The sequence below is a fragment of the Sus scrofa genome, chromosome 10, assembly GCF_054392235.1.
Source record: "Sus scrofa isolate SSC_HxYL_T2T_F1_AM1 chromosome 10, Sscrofa_HxYL_maternal_Yorkshire_Landrace_v2.0, whole genome shotgun sequence".
In the NCBI taxonomy this organism is placed as follows: domain Eukaryota; kingdom Metazoa; phylum Chordata; class Mammalia; order Artiodactyla; family Suidae; genus Sus; species Sus scrofa.
The window spans coordinates 92037159-92052459 of record NC_139392.1 but is presented as its reverse complement, the minus strand read 5'-3'; the positions used below and the strand labels follow the sequence as shown (position 1 = coordinate 92052459).

The following is a 15301-nucleotide window of genomic DNA, read 5'->3' as shown; positions in this document are numbered from 1 at the left end:
GCCACCTTTGCACTCTGAACCAGAGTCAGCACAACTTAGGCTGGGTGAGCCGGGCCTGGGGAGGAACAGGAAGGCGAAGCCTTGGCCCCTTTGCAGCCCTGATGCCAGGGAGGGTGGCGCTGGCCTCCCTGCCGGGTGGGTTCACAGGCTTTTCCGCCCACAAAACACAAATCTGGTCACTTCGGCTGCGCCCGCCTGCTTAGCTGTGTGAAGAGCCCAAAGTTCAGGGAGATAAAGGCGTTGCCAAGTTCAAGGGGATGACGGATGACGGGACCTCTGAGTCACGCGGCGCCTAACAAACCTTGTTTCAACAAGGATGGAGCGGGAGGCCAGGCCCCCGACACAAGTGAGACGTGGGAAGAGGGAACCGGTGCCGGGCAAGTGGCTCGTTTAAAAGGCAGGGGGTCAACTGCGCCGACAGGACCTGGCCCCTCCTGGTCAGGATCTCACGCTCCGTCTGAGACGCTGCCACGTGGGTCTGTACTTGGCAGAGACCAGGAGGGGAGGGCTTGGGGCCAGTGGGCGCAGGTGTTTAAGTCTGCGTGCTTGGTTCTCCTGGGTGGGGGGATGGGGAGTTCATGTGTTCATTCACCTGCCTGGACCTGCCGGGCTAAGGGTTTCCTGTGCAGAAGAGTCTGGGAGGGGGTAGGACTGGAGCCCCAGGGACCTCTGGCCACCGCTCTTGCTGGGCGCGTCACATTCATTGTCCCCCTCAGCGGACGGCCTGGCTGAGGCCGCCAGGGAAGGCTACTCTGAACCAGCCTCCAGCTCGGCGTAAGGGACCGACGAGGACTTTGGAGAAGACAGGGGTGCTCAGAGGTTGTGAGGACGTCACCTGCCTGGGAGAGAGTCCGGGGCTCTGACGCTGCCGGGACAGCAGTGCCCAGCACTTAGAATGTTCCAGGCACCGGCACAGCGCACCCCTCAGGCCCCTCACGGCCCTGCGAGGCCAGGCCTGCTGCCACGCGCGTCACAGGAGGAGGTGGAGGCAGGGGACGGGCTCGCCCAAGGCCGCAGTGGCCGGTTAGGCTCTTGCCTGTCATGCCCCTGTGCCTCTCACCAGAGGCCAGCGGGTCAATGACTGACACGGATCAGCGTGCCCACCCCACCATGAGCTCGCCAGTGCCCGCTCTTCCTCAGATGTCGTCACCGTCCTGTGACCATGACAAGGGTGAAGAGACCCTCAGGTGAGACCAGACCCACCGCCCACTGCCGCACACTTCCTCCTGGTGCCAGGCCTGGCCCGCACCCCCGTGCCAGACTGGCGGGATGGTGTCCCTTCTCCACACCTGCCCTGGCACAGGCCTCCCCTGCCTCTTGAAAAGCCTCCTCCCAGCCTGTGCTTCCGAGAGGCCAGGGTGGCCGTGGCGGGGAGCTCGGCTCGCCTCCGATCCGGCGGCTTTGGGAGCAGAGGCTTTGTTTCCTCGTTTCTAAACTCCGCGCCGCGGGATTAGCCCAGCGAGCATGTGTGAAGCAGCGGCGCCCTGGGTCAGTGTGAGGCTCACTCCCCGCTCCTGGCCACATGGCCGTGGCCTCTGTCCCCTCACAGGGACCCCCCGAGGGCAGGGATTGTCTCTCATCCCCCAGCGCCCAGCCACAGAGGCGATTCTCAGTGCATGGTGACTCCTGGGCTGGAAGGCTCTCCAGGCGAGCGAGGTGGCAGTGACCCCTTGAGAAGATGTTCCTTCCTAATGACCTGAGCGAGAGCAGGTCTGCTGCCCGCCTCCTCGGTGCCCGCACACTCCCAGGACACACCAGTGCCCACACACAGGCCCCGGCTCGTCCCTCCTGAGCCGTCCTCCACCTGTGCACACGCACGTACCCGGAGAGGCCTCTGTCCCCAGGGGCGTGGACCCCTCTCCCGGATGAGGGCCCACCAAAGACCCCCGGCCCCTCTTCCCGCAGAAACCTGAGCCCCCTGCACAGCGTACACACGCACCTGCACACGCCCCACCACCTCTGCCTTGGTCTCTGACGTCTGCTCTCCTCCTGGTCTCTCTGTCAACACACAGGCACATTCACTCATGCACACACACACGTGCACATGCCTGCACACGCGCACACACACGCCTACCGCTTGCTCTACAGTATCTCCACACAGGCTCAGCGTGTACATACGAACCAAGAAAGCTGACCTGCGTGACACACACTGCGTGAACGGAAACCCCGACTTAACAAAAATGACAGGAAGCCAGGCCTTATGAAGGCCTCAGGACCTCGTGACCAGGGGGCGGTGGGTGCCCTCTGCATTGCCATCACTCCCCCAGCCCGGGGCCCCTTCCTCAGCAGCAGACCCCCCAACTTCAAAGGTTTCAAAGGCTCCACAGCTCGGGTAGGATTTACGAATGAACACACAGGAGACAGCCCCCCAGCCCCTACCCTGCGCCCTCCCAGGACGTGCAGAAATCCTCAGAGGGGACAGCTCCTGGGGACACTCGCAGGGACCAGCCCGCCCACGGGACAAAGCCCCTGGGGCTGCAGGAAGGCTGCCCCCTGATGCGGCTGCAGGGGAGCAGCTGGGGCGGGGGCTGGGCACAGAGCAAAGGCAGGGCAGGGCCGCGTCTCTCCAGGTCTTCCAAGGGCGAAGCCCCTCGGACTCCCCAGGGGGTCCTCGTGGGGGTGTCTTACCAACCCTGACCTGGGTCTCACGTTGCTGGCACGGGCCAGTCGGAGGTCAGGTGCTGAGGATGCTGGGGAACCCCCCAAGGGGACCCCCGTCCCTCCCAGGCCTTGATTTCATCCGATTTTTATTTTCTGCTTCACCGTCTGTCTTTTGAGTCTCATGTTCCCATACCTGGGAAAGGAGGGGGAAAGAGTCCCAAAAGAGGAAGAGAGAAGTGGGGGGACATGTGTAGAAAGAAAGGGACCCTCGGGTGCAGGCGGGCGGGCCTCTGCCCCAGCAGACGCTTGGGGACAGCTGTCAGAAGGGCGCAGCGGGCGCCGTGGTGGGTGCTGGCTGCCCGGAGCAGGCGGGATCCGCTGTGGACATTTGGAGCAAGTTTCTCCTGAACAGTGGACTGGGCCCGACCCTTGGGCCTCCCCTCAACTCCTTGACCCCTGGAGGCCAGTCCAGAGCCTCAGCTCTTTTCTGTCCCTCTTTTGTGCACCCTGGTTGCCTTGGCAATGGCTGCTGCTGGCCCCTGGCCTTCCAAAGCCCGCGCTGTAGTCTGAATCTCAGATTCAGGCTTGTTCCGCTCCGCTGGCTTTGAAGACAACACGGGGAAGTTCCCCAAGTGGAGGAGCAGCGTGAGGGTCACGGGGCGGGTGTGCACTTGACGGAGGAAGAGCAGCTGAAGAGAGAGGGCCTGCGCCCAAGGTGCTGCTCTGTTTCAACCTGAGACTAGAATGAAGTCGTGCCACTCAGACCCACAGGTGACACGGACGTGCAAGACCGAGCTGAACTGACAGCACAAACGGGCTGAACCTGGTCAGAGCACAGACTGGGACTCGAACCCGGCCTAACCCCAGACTGAGACCTAAACCCACAGTTTTAAATTAGAATCGCTCACCCCGTGTCTGGACTCACTGAGTTCAGGTCCCTCCTGTCCCCTCGCAGAAGGATTCAGCGAGAGACGAAGTGATGGGCAAGAAATAGATTATTAGGGTAGGACGCTTGTGAGAGATGCCAGCGGGCAGGCACGGAAGCTCTGGGCTAGGGTTTTATCATCCAAGGGGCCTGGGGGTCGGAAAGGCCCGCCTCTTCCTTCCTGGCAGCGGCAGCTCCTCCTTGGTCTCTGTAAGGTGTGTATTCAGATCCGCACAGGGTGGTCCTCAAACTCCCGCCCTTGGTCTGAGTCTGAATCCAGGCCTCAGCCCATCCCCCACCCACGACCTGAGGCCGTTCTCGCATCTCCACTCGTGAGCAAGCCCGCCCTGTGCGGAGGGCTTTTTTGAGCCATTTATTAACTTACAGTGATGTCCCAAAGTCCCCTGGGTTTCCCTCTCTTTCCAGGATCCTTTGCTGGAACTGCTACAGCCACCCATGCCTCCTCCATCCGTATCAGAGCTAACGGGCTTCCAGTGACGGACCTGGCAGAAGAGGCGTGATGGCATTAGAATCATGGGCCAAAAGCCATCATTTTAAGCAATGCATGAAGGGGGGGAAGCAATTGGTTGCAGAGAAATTGTCTGGAGGGTTCCAGTCGCCCACCAACCCCATGTGCGCTGGTAGGAACAGGGCGTCTCAGAAAGCAGACGTGAGCGGAGCACACCTGTGGCCTTCGCCCGTCACCTGCTCCGCTCCGCAGCCCAGAGGCCGGGAGTCCCAGGGAGAGTGTGTGGACCTGACACGTGCGCTGGCTGATGTGAGGTCAAGGGTGTCTCCGGGGTTGCCTTGAGGAAGTAATTGTGTCCCTCCAGTTAAACTAGCCGGGCTGGAGCTTGACTGCAGTATTTACAGGCTGGGTGGCCCTGGAAACGGCGTTAAGCTCTCTGTGTGTCAGTTTCATCCGCGCCGTGGCCGTGACACTCCCCGGGTTTCTGGGCGGATTGAGTCGGGGTAAAGCCCTAGTAAATGTTTGCCGTGGTTTCTGCAGGTGTCAGTGACTCAGCCTCGGGTTTGAAAAGGCTGGGGTTGCTCGTGCCTGGAGGGCCTGACTTTGACCGCTCAGACAGCTCCACCTCCAAGCTCCGGGTCACCCCCATCTCCTGAGGCCGTGCCCCGCTCTCCTGATAGGGGCGAGGTGGACACTCAGGGAGCCCTGTCAGCCAGAGGAACCGGTGACCCTCCCGGGACCCAGCCTGAGCCCACAAGACCCCACCCACACTGCTGCCCTTGGGGGGACCCACCTACGGGAGGGCCGCCCCTCCTCGGGCTGGTCCACGGTGACCCCTACTCTGAGAGCCCCTGGGTGCCCGGAAATCACATCTCCCACCCCGACGCCACATCCAGCCCGTGCTGAATGGACGAGGCCACCGGTTTTGTCTCCCGTCTCCAGCCAGGGGTCTCCCCTCTTCCTGCTGGGTCTCGGGGGGCATAAGAAGACACTACCCAGTGTGCCTAAAACGTCTGCTTGTCCAGCCTCACTCGGTCCCTAGAAGAGTTTTCTGTAACCAGCCCCTCCCCACCGCCAACACTGTCCCGCTCTGCAACCTCAGCCGAGGCCTCTCAACGTCTTTTCTCCCAATGGCGTGGATTTCGGGGGCCGTCCCCCACACGGGACAGCAATGAGCAATTCACACGGTGCCCGGCGAGAGGCAGGCCTCTGTCCCAGGATACCGGCTCGCAGGCGGGGGTGTCTTTACCTGCTTGTCACGGCCCCAATAGGAGCCACCTTCCTGCCCACATGCCTCTCCCCAAACCCAAATCAAGCTACCGAAACTGATCTCAGAGAGACGGCAGCGAGTGATGGCTGGAGCAAGATCTTAATTCTCTGCTCAGGCATCGAACCTGGGTAGCCTGGGTGAAAACCGGGAATCCTAACCACTAGACCAGCTAGAGGCTAAAAGCAGAATTGCCCTGATTCTTGCCCCCTGCTGAAAGCAAGAATGTCTCAAGGAGGCAGAGACTGTGAAAGCAGGTGTAATGTTTATGGTTAGAGAGACGGCGCGTGCGGGGGTGCACGCAGAGAAATGGTTTACTTAAGGCAGAAGCAAGACAGTAACACCCAAAAGGGGGGTGCAGGTGTGGGTGTCCCCCTCAACGAGGAGTGCCCAAGAGGTGATTTAAACCACTCATACGGGGAGTTCCCATCGTGGCGCAGCGGAAACGAATCCGACTAGGAACCATGCGGTTGCGGGTTGGATCCCTGGCCTCGCTCAGTGGGTGAAGGATCCAGCGTTGCTGTGAGCTGTGGTGTAGGTTGCAGACGAAGCTCAGATCCCATGTTGCCGTGGACTATGGCCTAGGCTGGTGGCTGCAGCTCCGATTAGACCCTTCACCTGGGAACCTCCATATGCCACGGGTGCAGCCCTGAAAAGACAAAATAAATAAATAAACCGCTCATATGGGACGGTTCTTCTGGGTCTTTGTTTTCCTTTTGGCCAGTTATTTTGTTTTATTTCTCCCGTCTGATTGGACACAGGACCTTCCCTGATGCGTGTGCATTTTGGGGTCAAGACAGATTCCAGAGCGAAGGGTCCCAGCACTGCCAACAGGACTTATTATGGCCTGGCGCCCCCTCCCTTTCTGGCCCCAGGAGTCTCCCCGCGCATGTGTACTCGGGGAGGTCCCCTGGACCCCAGGAGTGACTGAAGGGTCATCTTATCTCTCTACTCCACAGAGCCTGGCTCCTGCCAGGCACTTTCTCCCTGATGTGTCAGAGAAGCGGGGCCCAGTTTACGCGGCCTGACAAGTCCCAGCTGCTCTCAGCCCAGGGGCCCATCTGCTTCCGACTCGAAACTAGGCTGGATCCTAAAACCAGAGCCCATCTCCCTCTTTGTCGTGGCTTCTCCGGCCACTCGTTTAGTGTTGGGTTATTTCTTTGGCCAAAACTGGGTGTGTGATGTCGGGTGCTGTTTGCAACCCCTGCCAGAGTGGGTGCCATCGTTGTCCTCACCCCCACGTGCTGGCGGAGCTGAGGCCCCAAGCGGTTCCGCGCGAACCACAGGTGTACGGACACTGAGAGCCTGGTCAGGGTTCAAGCCAGGGCAGCGAGCTCCAGGGTCCCTGGTCTGCTGGTCTTTGCTGTCTGTAAGTAGCCTGGGATCTTCTAGAAGGCAGAGATGGTGTCATCACAAAGGGATTTTGCAGGAAATTCCCATTGTGGCTGAGCAGGTTGTGAACCCAACTAGTATCCGTGAGGACGTGGGTTCGATCCGTGAGCTGCGGTGTAGGCTTGGATCTGGCGTTGCTGTGATCTGTAGTGCAGGCTGGCACCTGCAGCTTTAATTTGACTTGTGATGATGCTGAAAGCGGTCGACCCAGAAGTGCCATGCATGCCCCACCCGAAAAGCAACCTCTGCCCCGGGAGCAGGATGGGAGATGCTGCCCTAATGCCTAGCGAGGGGCTCCAGGGCCCTGGGGAGGGCAGTCCCGTGGTGCCTGGTCTGGGGACGGCTTCCCAACAGCCCTTGGCTGACCTCTCGGCGACTGTCACCACCACACCCACTCCGGCTTCCCCAACGGGAAGTCGGCATCTCCTGCATTGTTCTCTGAGGGGCAGTGTCCTCCCAGACCCCAGGCGGCTGGCCGGAGCCTCACCGACCAGGAGTCCCCAGATGCCCCCGGAGCCCTGGCCAGAGCCTCTCCCTCGAGGGAGGCACTGAGCCGGGAGGACAAAGCTGGCTCCCCGTTACGCGTGCAGCTGGAGCCTGGGATGGGGCAAGCTGCTGGTGTGAGCAGAAGCCACCTGCGTACTTGCCCCCGGTCTGTGGAAGGTTGTCGTTTCTCACACGTGTCACACGGGCAGGAGGACCTCCCCACTGCAGGGGGTCTCAGCACACAGGGGGGTTTGCTCCAGAAGGGTCCTCGGTTTACTGCACAAAGTCTGCTCTGAAGAATCCACAGATCTGAGCCCACTCCTACCGCGGGCACAGCATCTCCCCGTACCCTCCAGCCGAGGGGGCGGCAAGGACCGATGTGTGACCCCAGGGCGAGGGAGGAAGGCACATTTGCCGTCTGCTGCCTCTGTGTCTCTGTCTGATCGGCTGGCGGGCTATGGTCACAGGCCAGCATAAGTCATCACAGAAACCCTGCCAAGGAAAAGGGCTGGGGCTGTATCACCCCCATTCCACAGATGGAAAACCCACAGCCGGAGAGGCCAGCTGTGGAAGGGCACCCTGCCCCGTGCTCTGAGGCTTTAACCTGCTGTGTAGACAGTGGAGTGGGGGGGTGAGGAGAAGAATTGCACAAACCTGAGGCTGAGCGCCACCTTACACTGGGGCCAGGCGCCCTGCCTGCTCCCCTCTGTCCTGGAAGTAAAGGCAGGCACCCCGTCCAGGGCCCGGCGGCCACCAAGCCCAGCTGTCCCCTTACCTACTCCGAGGACAGCCCGCCCAGACTGAGCACACGTTTCTAATCCAGAGGCCATCCCCTGGTTTCCCCAGGCCACCTCCTCCACTGGATCCCAGCAGGCTGGAGGGCAGAGTCGCCTTTCCTTAAGAAAACCCAGGGCCACGCGGTGACCGTCGGCCAGCAGGGTGGACCTGAGGGACCCTGGAAGGTGGCCTGGGGGGCAGGGGCCGGGCACGCACGGGGAGCCGCCTAAAGATCGTCCGCTCTGGGGCGCTGAGTGACAGCCCCTCCATGGCGCAGCTGTGGCCCGGTGACAGACGAGTGGGGCGGCGGGAGCCGGGGAGACTGGGTGTCCCCAGTGGGCTTAGCGAAGCTATTTTGAAGCCAGTTTAACAGGCTTCCCACGATGGTGTGGTGACCTGGTGACCCTGGGTTCGGGGAGATGATGGGGAGTGTGGCTCGGGGAAGCTGGCTCAGCTGGCACGGGCACCGAAGGCGGGAAGGGGGCACTTTTGAGGGGGTGGCACAGAGGACTAGGAAGGTGGCTCCAAGGACTTCCAAGGGCCTTTCACCCGGCTGCAGGCCGGGGGGCAGGCTGGTCACCTCCTGCCGCCATGAGGGCTTGGCTGGGGAAGGTGGCAGGTTCTCCTCGGTCCTGGGGGGCCGTCACCCCCAGTGGAGGCACTGCGGGCCGTTCCCGTCCCCTGGCTGAAGCCTGTGGTGGCCACATAGCCAGCCCTGCTCTGGGCTTGCAGGGGCCGTGTGGCCCAGTTTCCATAGAGAGCAGCCAGGTGCAGAGTATCCTGTGCAGCTGCCACTGGCCTGTGACACGTCCTGCTGCCCACCCCCACCCTGCCCGAGACGCTGGCAATAATAATTCAGAGTCTACCGATGCTATTGAGACACCATGACCTGAGCATCCCAGAACCTCCGTGGTCTGAGACACAGTCCTGGACCACCCGGGATGGTCCCCTGGCTGGAGAGAATACGTGCATGAAAAAAACGATGCTATTACATCCCAGCCAGGGGTGAGAACCGACCCAGCCTTGCTCCCATAACAGGTGACAAGAGTCCCAGAGAAGGACACCCCAAGGGGGGCTCAGGGTTGAACTGAACTCAGACCCCCATCTCCCGGTAGGGATGCGGGGGCAGGGGGAACACCATGAGGGGCGGGGGTGGCCGTGGCGGGCGGCGGTTGGGGGGGGAGTTCTCCTCCAGGGGGGGTCTTTGGTGGAATGGGGACAGACAATGAAGGCATCTGTCTTCAAGCTGAGTGAGGGGCTTAGTCCTCAACCTGTGGCCAGTGGGCAACTGTCAAAGGCTTAAAATGGTGCAGGGAGGGAGGCCAGGTGGGGCCGTCAGGAAAGCCGTCTGGATGGGATCAGAGAAACAGCCCCCAGGGCCCTGATCAGAACGGGAGACAGGCAGGCAGGGCCTGGGGGAGGCGGAGGCGGAGGGAGGAGAGAATGGTGACTCCACAGTTTTCAGACACAGTTTCCAGAAAATCCAATAAAGGGACGCTCGCTAATTGCCCCCTTGATGACTGCAGCAGCCTAATTAAATGGCATCTTTTAAAGTCGTTCCTTGAGGAGTGAGGCTGGTGCCCAGAATTTCAAACCCTGGAGGCGCGGGGTTGGCAGGCGAATTGTCCCAGCTCCTACCCGCTCCCCTCATTCTGTGCCAGTGACTGTGCTGGTGACAGCTGGGCCCAGCTGTGATGGGCCAGGCTGCCTGCTGGGCTGCGCAGACAAGGAGGAAGGGAGAGGAGCCCTGGGTGGACAAAGACGCCCCCGCCCCGTCGGGCAGACCCAAGCCCCGAGTCCACCCTCCCATGCCCGGCTTCGGGAGCAGCTCTGTTCTGTGGTGCCCCCACAGCGGGCATGGAAGGGGCCTGCTCCCCCCCCCCGACACACCCACCCCCTCCCCCGCATCAGGCTGCTTGCGGGGAAATCACACGTTTCCCTTAAAATTTAACTTGATGCTGTCCAGAGACTCACCAGCCTTCTGTGCTTTTTTTCCATCATTCTTTTCATGAGCTGGGGGCCAAAGTGCCTCCCTGCTCCAAACTTTGTTCCCAGCCTCAGGGTGACTCTGTCGGTCCCCATACTCACTGCTCCCCTGCCCGCAAGAAGAGAAAAATGGTGATGAAGTGACAAAGAGGTGAGACGGTGTCTGAGCGGGCGGAGCAGAGCAAGGAGGGAGTTGGGGCTGGCCTTGCCTCTCAAGGAGGTAACGGGCGCCGAGGCTGCAGGACAGAACAGTGGCTGAGCCGGGGTTCCACCAGAGCACCCCCAACCGGGCTTGAGGGCACCCCCAACCTTCACAGCCCTCCTCGCCACTCCCCCCAAGGCCCTGACCTTCCGTCTTCCTGGGTCGTTCTGTCATATGTAGCAGACGTATCCAGGACGCCTTGATAGCTTCACTTTAGTTCCTCAGAATTTGGACAGGATGCAGTGCAAACACAGTTGCATTTTGCTTTTTACCTCCCCCCCCCGCCGCCCCCACAAGGATAACTGTGTGTACAGATCTCCCAGCTAAGCCATTAGAAAGGACTTAGAAGATAAAATGACCTCTCCCAGGGGTCAGCTTGGAGATTTGGGGAGGTGGGCTGACGAAGGCACGGGAAACATTAGGTGCCCCCAGCTGTGCACTGGTGACGGGGCCCAGCCTGCAGGAGCCCCCACTTGCGGCCTGTGCACATGTGACCGGAGCGTCCCCTGCCCTGCAGCGTCAGGGCCGGGCTGAGCTCCAGGGCCGCACGCACCTGTCGCTGCCTCTCACCAGCCCCTTGAGAGGCCCCCGGGAGGCCTCCCAGGCCCAGACGTGGGGACCTTTTGAGTCGAGGTCTGGAATGAGGTCTTTCCAGGTCGCAGTGCACAGAGCTGGCCTGCCAGCATGAAGGGCTCGAAGCTGGAGCTCTGCGCCACAGCGCGGGGGTGGCCAGCGTGGCTAAAGGCTTCCTGGGACAATGGGCCAGGGCTGCTTTCACCTGTTGTTCTCGCCCAACAGCTGCGGGAGATGAATGGCCGGAGCTGGGCCAGCGGTGAAGGGGCAGCTGGCCTGGCCCCGGGGTGGCCCATGTGCGCCCAGCACTGCAAACCGATCCCCTGGAATGTGCCCCCTCGGACTGAGCAGGACTCACAGCCTCCAAGCCCCGTGACGCCACAGCCCGAAGCTGTGCTTGTCACAGGGTCTTGGGCTGAGCTCCCCCTGGGCACACCTCTGGGAGGACACGGAGGAGCCCACTGCAGCTGTGCTTTCCATCAGCCCTGTCCTGGGAGCCCCTCTGGGCCACACCTGCAGCAACTGCTCCTGGGCCACCCAGGAGGCAAATGCAATGACCCATGACCTGCGAGGTTTCATGACCTGCGAGGTTTCACGACCTTCTCTGGAGCATTTTTCCTGCTCTTGAGTGTTCACACCCTGATGTTCAGAACTCCTCCTCTGTCCTATTCTGCAGACTTGGTGCTGATGCCTGGAAGTCCTTGATTTCCAGGTTCTTAGAATTCAGACAGGAAACTAGCAGTGAAATTCACACACAACTGCCTCCTGCATTTACTTCCCGATGCCTATGAGGCATGGAGCTAATCAATTAGAAATAACTAAAGGGCTAAAATTGGAACAATGCAGAGACAATTAGCATGACCCTTGAGCAAGAGTGACCCCCAAATTCGGGAGGCATCCCTTGTTTTTCAAGTCACCAACCTCGTTGCTGGTTACAATGATTTTGCTGTACACACATCAAATCGATACTTTGTGCAACTTCGACCTGCACAGTGTGGTCTGTAGTATAGCTCAACAAAGCTGGAAAAGGAAAGAAAGAAAATAGGAGGGAGAGAAGGGAGGAAGGAGGGGAGGGAGGAAAAGAAAAGAAAAAAGAGAAAGAGTTTAGAATGAAAATGACACAAGGGACCTGCTTGAAATTTGGAGAGGCAAGCTGACAAATGGACCTAAAATATTTTAAGGACAGCACAAAAAAGAATGGAGTTCAGGGCCCCAGATATGATAGGGAGCTGAGATGCTATGAAAGGAGGGCGAAGCCTGAAGTTCCCGTCATGGCTAGCGAATCGGACTAGGAACCATGGGGTTGCGGGTTCGATCCCTGGCCTCGCTCAGTGGGTGAAGGATCCAGTGCTGCCGTGAGCTGTGGTGTAGGTCGCAGACACAGCTCGGATCCTGCATTGCTGTGGCTCTGGCGTAGACTGACAGCTACAGCTGCAATTAGACTCCTAGTCTGGGAGCCTCCATATACCACATGTGCGGCCCTAGAAAAGCCAAAAAAAAAGAAGGAAGAAAGAAAGGAGGGAGACTCCATCCAGGCCATGCAGGGTGTCCCGTGAGAGTGCGTGTTCTGAAGGATGGAGTCCTGTGTCCTCTGTGAGGTGCCGATGACGGAGGAGGGCGTAGAATTGCCCAGACCCCACCCGAGGGGAGGACCGTCCCTGGGCACAGCAGGAAGCCCATTTCAGGAAACTGACCCCCACCCCCCGTCATTTCTAAATGACCAATTAAAGGAGACAGATTTTTTTTTCTTGAAACTTCTCCTCTATATGTGTGGTTTAAAAGTATCAGAAATACAAGAGTTTCCGTTGTGGCTCAGTAGGTTAAGGACTTGACACAGTGTTGGTGAGGAGGCAGGTTCGATCCCTGGCCGTGCTCAGTGGGTTGAGGATCTGGCATTGCGGCCAGCTGTGACCAAGGTAGAAGATGGGTCTCAGATGTGCTGTTGTGGTGGGTGGATTAACCCCCCCGCTGCCCGCCACCCCCGACACGGTTTAACAAGTTCACGGGCGTGCATACCCTAAGCGCTGGAGAGGGAGTGAGAAAGCGCCTGGCCCCTCCCCCGCACTTTGATATTACAAAAGTTTCCAGAAAGCGACTTGTCCCAAAGCCTCTTGCAAAGCCCCCACATGTCCATTTCCGACCCCTCATGTAATTTCCTAGCAGTTTCTGTGCCTTCTGGTTGGGGCCTGTACGCATCCGCCACATTTTTGGTGGGTTTGCAATAAATCACCATGACTCACAGCCGCCTCCTCCAAAAGGCAACTTCGCCCAGAGCCCGTCCAGGGCCAGTGATGTCAGCGCTGATCCCACCGGCGTCGGAACAGGAAGCGAACCCCAGGCTGGTTTTCTTCCCCGAAAGGCCCTCCCCGTGGAGTTGCTGGGGTTTTATAAACCAAACGCCTCTCCTCCAAACGAATAACCATGACCTCAGCCGGCACACACGCAGCCCCCCTGCTGCTACACATTTAGCATCGCGGGGGGCCAGGCGTCCTGCAAATAGCCCACGTCTGGGACGCACGTGCGGGGGGCGAGCTGCCGTCAGAAAGGGTTCTAGGCGGGGAGCCTGTGAGCGCCACTGCCATCTGTTAGTGATTTCCCGCTCCCATTAAAACCAGACGAGGGATCTGCTCACGTCGTCCAGACGGTCACAGGGGAGATTCATTTTTATTGCTTGGACGCAGGTCTCCAAACCACATCCACAACAGCCCCTGGCGTTGCCAGTGGGGGTGCGAAACAAAATGAGGTCCATCTCGCTGGGAACAATTCACAGATTGTACAGAGATGGAATCCTGCCTTTAGAGGAGAGAAAAATCTAGGCAAATGCCTGGTCACCATCGGCCGATCATTGCAAAGGGGAGTTTAGGCTGCTTGTAAAACTAACTTTACGAGTGTCAGGCAACGGAGACCGAAGACCGCAACTTAAGGAGTAATTTCCAGAGCTGCAGAAACAAAATGTCATTATTTATCATTAAAAATAAGAATAGCAGGAGTTTCCATCCTGGCTCCGTGATAATGAACGAACCCGACCAGTATCCACGAGGATGCAGGTTCGATCCCTGGCCTTGCTCCGTGGGTTAAGGATCCGGCGTTGCCCCCAGCTGTGGTGTAGGTCACAGACGCAGCTCGGATCCCGAGCTGCTGGGGCTGTGCTGTAGGCCAGCAGCTGCCGCTGCAATTCAACCCACAGCCTGGGAACTTCCATATGCCGTGGGTGTGGCCCTAAAAAGACAACAACAATAATAACAACGGCATATGAAAATTTTCATTGTTATTAACTAGCCTCATGAAAGCCCTCAATAAAACACAGTGCACCGGCCAGAGAGGAATCCCGGGGTTTGTCCTGGTTCTTCCATGAATTTTCTCCCCAACCTTGGGCACGTCACAGGCCTTGAGTCTCAGCTTCCTCTTGGGCCAAAGGAAGGGTTTAGATGATCCAGTTTTCCCTCCATCTCTAACTGGGACTAGGATTCTAAGCGCCTTTGGGAATAAAGTCATCAGCAGAAAAAGCCGCGCCTGACCTGAAACGTCCTTGTCCCACAGCCGTGAGCGCTGCTGGGCTGAGGGGCACCAAAACATTTTGGACAGAGAGTGGGTGCGTTCCTGGGGTCCAGGGTCTGAGACGGCCGTAACCGCAGCCGCAGGGACTGGGTCCACACCACGAAGCCCTGCCGCATGGAGGCTGCCAAAGACCTGCGTACAAGGCGCAGGCTCTCCAGGGACCTGGGGGACAGGCACGTCCTGCCTTCCAGGGACACATCCCCCCATTTCCAGGAGAAGAGACGAGGTTATGCCCCGTGGGACAAGGGACCCTGGAAAGTGTACAGAAAGTAGCCTTTTGTCCTCAGGGAACTCCCACACCTCCCAGGGCGGGCCTGACTTGGTCAAAAGAGGCACCAGCCCCCCAGGGCTCATCAGCCACCACAATTCGCACATTTCTGGGAGAAAAGGCGGTTTGCAAGCAGGAGGTTGCAGGCCGGCCCTCTCCTGCTCTCCGGCGTTTCCTGGAATGACTGATGGTGCCCTGGAGCCGAGCAAGGGCTGCCAGTGGGTCATTTCCCCTCCGGGGCAATTGACTCACCTCTGATTCACCTCCAGCGAGTCTGCTCAGAACCAGACAGCACGAGGCCTTTTCCTGATCTGCTGCGGGTCTTGACTCGAGCCCCTCAACCCCCCAGGTCATGTGGTTTGTGCAGGAAGCTGAGGTCTGGGGCCTCGGGGCTCAATCCTAATCCTGTTCCTCTGCCTGGACCTCGACGAGGCCTGGGGAGCTTCTGGAACCTCAGCTTCTGGGCTGGGGGCATAGGAGGATGCAGCCGCCAGACTCGCAGGAGCTCGGGGTCCGGCCACAGTGGGGCCAGACCCCACGTGTCCTGAGCACACAGGACACCGCCTGCCCCCAGCCTTGCAAAGGAGTTTGACAGCAGCTCTCACCAGGCCTGACATCTGCCCGGATGTCACACCCTAAGAAGAACGCAGAGGGTGCTTCCCGCTTTTAAGCTTTTAAGTCTCAGTGGGAGTTCCCTGGCGGCTCGGCAGGTGGAGGAGACACTGTCACTGCGCTGGCTCTGGTTTCTGCGGTGGCGCGGGTTCCGTCCCTGGTCTGGGAACTTGTGCCTGCCGTGG

General features: G+C 59.5%; 1 protein-coding gene and 1 non-coding gene across 9 annotated transcripts in view; both read left to right on the top strand.

Moving 5' to 3' along the window:
* The window catches only part of LOC106505208 (uncharacterized), a 97719-nt gene that overhangs the window by 23422 nt on the left and 58996 nt on the right, over positions 1-15301 (top strand). The window lies entirely within an intron of this gene.
* On the top strand, positions 11480-11587 carry LOC146399606 (U6 spliceosomal RNA). Its single transcript, XR_014818493.1, has one exon. It is a non-coding gene; the product is annotated as a U6 spliceosomal RNA (small nuclear RNA).